Source organism: Pygoscelis adeliae, unplaced genomic scaffold, assembly GCF_000699105.1.
Source record: "Pygoscelis adeliae isolate BGI_AS28 unplaced genomic scaffold, ASM69910v1 Scaffold167, whole genome shotgun sequence".
Classification (NCBI taxonomy): Eukaryota; Metazoa; Chordata; class Aves; order Sphenisciformes; family Spheniscidae; genus Pygoscelis; species Pygoscelis adeliae.
In genome coordinates, this window is record NW_008825428.1 from 7,632,144 (window position 1) to 7,639,024 (window position 6,881).

Here is a 6,881-nt window from a genome sequence, read left to right on the forward strand (position 1 = left end):
AAGCGTCAATAAAACCCTTCAGCTGCCTTTCAGAGAGCTGACTGATAAATGCACTGAAAACTTATTTTTTGAAATAAGTAAACTTGTATAATTCAAATACCTTTAAATGCATGAATTTTGTATGTACTTTCAAAACAGGACTTTTCATAAGGAGTATTTAACTAGAAGACTACACTTTGCTACATTTAAAAAACACACTTGCATTTTCATATCAGAGATATCACTTGGAAGTATATTCCTTGGTGAGGAGAAAAGATCTCTGCTTCTCAGCTAATCCTGTATTTACACTAGCTTAAAAATGATCCCAAGGATGCTATATCTAACGTAAATTAAAATCCAGACCAAGTATAAGGGCTGTAAAACCAACACAGCAAAATTCTACTTTCTGCTAGTTAATGTCCTTGCAAAAGGCCTTCTAGTGAACCACATATCTAGTAAGGCCATGTAATATGTATAGTGTAGACCCATACATAGTAAGACCATGTCTCAGTTGCTATCAGAAACGTAACTGCAGCAGCAGAGGCAGGCCTACAAGAGCCAGCAGAGTGACAGCAGGGCTGACAGCACCCCCAGCTGCAGAGTGAATTCCTCATTGCCTAGTACTCTGTGGAGCATCACACAGTGAAGGTCTGGCCATGGCTCAGAGACACTCTAGACCAGCACCCTGAGGTGATCACATTTCATTCAGACCTTTCCTTTATGACAATAGGAACACCATCATGATGAAAATGAAATTTAGTGTCTTGCCGTTTAGCCTGTGAGTAAAGACGACTCAATTAGTATTGATGTACACATTTTTCAGTAAGCAAATACATCTAATATAAGAGTATGCAAATTTTTTTCTTTTTTTTTCATATCACTAAAAAGTGCAGCTTCTTTCTGAAATAGAAGGATCGGCTACAGGGAAACTATTTCCATTATTTTAGTGTCCCGTATCTCCAAGTAAACATGTGAAATTAGGAACAATAAATTATGCAAGAGCTGCTGCTGAGAAAAACCATATCACAACTGCAATCAGAGTAAGTTACATTACAAGCTCCCCATGCCTGCTAGAAGAACTTAAGAATCTCTGTTTTCATTTATCTTTGCATTAAAGCACCTACATTCTCAGGCACACGTAGCCAAAATAGTATGCAAAGAGAGCATCACAATTCAGACAGCTCCTTTAGTGTGTCTCACTCCCAGCTACAATGACCATGCTTTTTGATTTATTTATTCAGTATTTACTACGTTATTTCACTCCATCAAACAACACTTGTAATTTTTTCTATGATCAGCACTTTCTGATACATATTCCATATTTCCAGCTTGTCCACATCTGAGTGAGATGACGGTAATGGATGAGGTGGAGGTAGAAAAGCTTTTATGCAAAACTGAAAATTTAAAGCTTTCTAGAAAATTGTAAGGCAAGAGGGTTTCTTGACTGTGGCACTGGATCAGGTATTTTTGCATTTCTTGTCCACAGGACAGAGTTAACTAGTAATCTAGTCTTGTAGTATCATTTTCTACTAGATAGGAATGGGGAAACTTCACTTTTCTCCTAATATAACCCCCTCGGCCCCAATTCCTTGTATTCCTTTCCAGTGTGCGTCCCACCTGCTCACCATGTCCCCCTTTCTCTAAAGACTGCTTCCATTCCAAATGTGAGAAGTGCCTCTCCACATACTGCTTTCGGTACCAATTATTTTTCCACTCACATTTCCCCCAAGGACTGTTTCACGCCCATGATTTACTCAAGCCTAAAACTGCCACTGCAAAGCGCAAAACTACAGAAGGTCATTAGAAACCATCATTTGTGTCCTGTGCGTGCACAGGACCTAAGAAGGAGGAAAGAGATTGAGCCCTAAAAAATGCAACAGCAAACAGCCAGCTATACAAAACATAGCATCATTGCTTTAGGATTCATATAATCACTGGTATTTCTCTTTGAACCTGAGCTGAGCTGGGAAGCTCTTGTTTCCCTGTTTGCTTCCTTTTTAAACATTCAAACAGAAAAGGGACTTTCCGACTATGCAGGACATGTCCTGTAATGTTTGTTTGGCATTACTGATTAATCTATGCTCCCTACAAGAAAGGATTTGGGAGAAGAGTTTGCTGTCACTAACAAGTTGAATGAATTGACAGGAGAGAGCACTCTAGATCCTCAGTGCTGACCATCTTTATCGGTGAGAAAAAGATCACTATAGCAGCGATGGTGATTTTTGTCCTTACTTGAAAATAAATGAGATCATCAACACATAACCAGTTTACAACTAGCCTTGCGCTATTATCAGATCCCATCCCAAAAACGAAACACAAGTAAAAGGCTTTTTCTCCTATCTGCAGTCCACTGACCTCTCCACTCCTCTAATGAACGTCTTTCTTAGCGGTATTGTGCACCACACACTACAGGCTGCAATTTGCATCATAATAATCCTTTTAAAAAAACAATCCATTTAATGCATTTCTCCCTCTTCAAGTTACACAAAGATGTAACAAATGGTGTTTATGAAGAATAGATGGAACTGGAAGAAACTTTTTTTCAATTTAGAATTTAATTGTAGAAGGCCAATTATAAAATTTTAATTTCCGCTATCATCTGTCTTGAATATTTATCTTATCTAGCAGTTATTTTATTCATAATGGAAACCTTTGATGGCTTTTTTGTTATGCTATTCTGAGTCACAGATAATGCACGCTACACTGGATTAAATTTGTATGGAAAATAGGCCATGCTGGCTTATGTCTGAAATTAGATGCAGCTAACTTAATTTTGCTGACATCTAAAAGAAAGGAAGCTTTGTTTAAAAAAAAAAAAGAAAAGAAAAAGAAATAAATTCACTTAAAAATCTCATAAAATATTTCACTTGGTATCGTATCTGTCTAAAGTATGAAATCTACAGGAGCTTAAACAGCAATTTACCGGATATCAGAACAGGACACCTAGGGTACCCACTTTCTGCTGATTAAGACTGCATATATTGAGTATTTAATAATGATGTGAATCTAATGTTATGAGTGTTTAATGTAGTTCAAAAAGCTACTTTTTTAAAACTGGAAAATGCAGGCTCACGTTTATCCATAGATACAAACTTCAATGCACTGAAACAACCTCAAACATTAAATGTTTCAATATTCAAAAAAGAAGAAAGAAGGGCATGGGATAGATAAGCACAGATTCCCAATTACAAGGCTATTCCAGTAAAACAGATTTGCTGTAAGATAAAATAGAGGATGTACATACAGCAGGGCAAAGAAGGCCTCTTTTAATTACTGTGGATAAAGCAAAGCAATCACCACTACTTGCACTTCAAAAGTATGACATTTTCACAAAATTGGAAGGGCTATAGATTGTGTAATATTGAGATTATTTTTTGCAGTAAAAAAAATATATCAGAAGATCCAAGCCTCTACACTTAATATGATTTTAGCTTAATCATCAGTAATCTCTCATTTTGAGTCAGTTCAAGTTATTTGGTGGACTCAACACCGGCACGCTAGGCGCATTTTCTGGAAGGCATATTTTGACACTTCCATTCTGTTCCCCCACATTTTTTCCTCTTTTAATATATGCTTTCAGGTTTAACTCCAACACTTACATTCATAACAGTCATGATATACAATTACAAATATGTTAAAAACAAGAATCTGGGGGGAAAGAACCATGCTCCCTTCTTTCTCCCTCTCCTTGGTTTATGTGAGAGAGGAATAACGCAGAGAGCCAGCTGAAAGCAGGACCTGCAGGATTCACACACCAGGATCCCCGTTTCTGGTCACTTCAGGGCTTTAGTGCTTTTCCACAGCTCTTTTGCTCCTGCAGTTTCTCTTGACCTCAGCCATTGCAATGCCAGAAGAAGTCTTTCAGTGCAGTTTGGGGTAAAGATGAGTATTGATGGAAGGGAGAGGAGGAAGGAGAAGAAGGAAAAAATTATGTTTGTGTTGTGGTTTAACCTCAGCCGGCAACTGAGCACCACGCAGCCACTCGCTCACTCCCTCCCAGTGGGATGGGGGAGAGAATCGGAAGGGTAAAAGTGAGAAAACTCGTGGGTTGAGATAAAGACAGTTTAATAGGTAAAGTAAAAGCCGCACACACAAGCAAAGCAAAACAAGGAATTCAGTCACTCCTTCCCATGGGCAGGCAGGTGTTCAGCCAGCTCCAGGAAAGCAGGGCTCCATCACGCGTAACGGTGACTTGGGAAGACAAACACCACCACTCCAAACGTCCCCCCCTTCCTTCTTCTTCCCCCAGCTTTATATGCTGAGCATGACGTCACATGGCATGGAATATCCCTTTGGCCAGTTTGGGTCAGCTGTCCTGGCTGTGCCCCCTCCCAGCTTCTTGTGCACCTCCAGCCTGCTCAGTCGGCAGAGCATGAGAAGCTGGAACGTCCTTGGCTAGTGTAATCATTACCTAGCAACAACCAAAACATCGGTGTGTTATCAACATTGTTCTCACCCTAAATCCAAAACACAGCACTGTACCAGCTACCAGGAAGGAAATCAACTCTATCCCTACCGAAACCAGGACAGTTTGACATAAGACACTGGCACCGTCTTTCTCTCCCTTCTTGTGGCTGATCAGGTCTGAAATTCTGTGATTGAAGCAGTGTCAATATGCATTCAAGAAACTGGATTCTTCTAACAATTCACAAATTGAAAATAAAGCCTCTGCCAAGTGCACGAAGAATTCAGTCAGACCTGCTACTGAATGACATCCGTTAACTTTTAGGTCATAATAAGGCAAGGTAGGCCTTTTATGATACTGCCACATATAACACACCTTCATGCATGTTAAGCAAGAATGGCAAGGTGCGTAAATGCATGCATCGCATCCAAGCAGGATTAAAAGTTTCGCACCACCCATTGCCACTGCAGTTTTCTACGGAAAAACTCAAAAAATGTTGAGCGTGCAAGATGATACAAGCTGCTGACCTTCGAGAAAGAGAATACTGCCTTTACTCAGTACTTTTACACTGAGTAAAGGCACAGCTGACAGGAAATTGGCAGTCCATTCTAGAAAATCACCTGCAAATAAACTTTAGTGAATGTTGGTCATCACCCATAAAATCCAGAATAGTATTCTTTACAGTTACAGAAAAACAATGTAAAATTTCTAGCACAAAAATAAGTATTAATTAATTCATATTAATTGTTTTTGAGAGAGTGTCATATGTCATACAAGCAACAGAGAGCTGAAACATGGACTGGGTTACAGTCACAAGGACTCAATAGTGCTTGTGTTCAGCAGTGCTATAACCCAGAGAAAATACAGGTGAAATAGGTTTATGAACTCCTCATACAGTTAGCGTGGAATTTACCCATGTTCCTGCTTGGAAAACCAAACACATGCGTTTGTCTACCTTTCTGATTATCTCTCAACGTAAGGAGCTACTACATGCTTTTTTTCTTTTTTTTCTTTTTTTCTTTTTTTTTTTTTTTTTAAGATTTCTGTAAAATCAGAACACTAAGCACTGTACTTAAAAGAAAAAAAAGTTGTCTAAGGAAGTACATATCACTCAGGGGAAAAAAAGTAAGAAAAAGCATTTCCCGGCTTGGTACCTGGGGCCTGGCAGAGTTTCAGAGAAGGCATCCAGAATCTTCATTCTCCACCTGGTAAGTCTTTAGTACAATGGGACCCGTTCCACTCAGTCCAGATGTGTTTGACGGGGTTCTATCAGTGCTCATTATTTTGCTTCTCTGAATGCACAGGTCAAGAAAGTCTGCTACAAAGACAGATGATGAGGCTATTCACTAACCCGACGAAAGCCTTTCCACTGATTTCTAATGATGATGGATTGACTCATTAGCCTGTTTAGCTTTAGACAGTCACCTGCAAAGTGACAGCTGTTACACTGACCATGTAAATATAAAACATGCTAACAATTTTGTTTAAACCTGAAATATTATATCACATTGACAGCACTGAATTTGCATGTTGAGCAACTGATCAGTATCACTTCAACAGTGCATGCTTACTTATTGTCCTTACCTTGGAATAAAAATTAGAGTGAAAACTGATTTTATTCATAGGCAGAGAAAGCTGCCTATAGACAGGGCTTAACTGACAGGCTTGCTGGGACGAATGAAGAGGAGAGAGTTTTCTGCTTTTTTTGTGTGTTAATGGTTCCTTGCTACTTTGGTGCTCTCTCTGTGGCAAAATCTTCTAGCAGGCCTCATGGTCAGACTATGCATCTTTCGCATTGCTATAACATGTCCATTCCTCAGGGCACGCTAACAGACCTCTAATTTGCTCATTTGCACAGCACAGTAGAACCCAGAGCAGTATGGGTGAAGGACACTTGGGTGGAACGTACTGCAAAGAACATCAAATCACAGTTGCCGTTTGCACAGCACCTGCACCAGCACTCGCTCTGTGCTGAGAGAAGGTGAAAAAAATTGAAAGGTGTGTCCATTATTGCCCAGAATAGACACTGTCACACCAGTGCCACTTAGCATAACTGTCCTTAACGTTGAGCTGCACTGAATGATTGAACATGGGGGATAGTCACTTACAGTGGCCAACCCTGGAATAAGGGCCCAGCACCCTTCTCCTCACCGGGGTCTGCCACAATGCCACTAGAAGAAGCTAAGGCAGCCAGAGGGCCCATCCTCTGGGCTACCACCACTCTCCTGATTGCTGGAACTCATCTCAGAGCAAAAGCTGAAGTCAATTTTCTTTCTACTTGTGCAGTCAGGGAAAAGAAATCATGGTTGTGCCTGGGTCAGATGTTTTTTGACACAAGGCAGCATACACAGTCTGAGTAGAAGGAGTATTTGTCAGTTCTTCAACTCACAGTATCTAATGGCAACTGTACTACACAAAGCAGAAGCTGCCAAGGGTACTTCTGGATAAGAAACAAAGTATCTGCCAGCAAGGTGCCCCCCCCCCCCCCCCCCCCCCC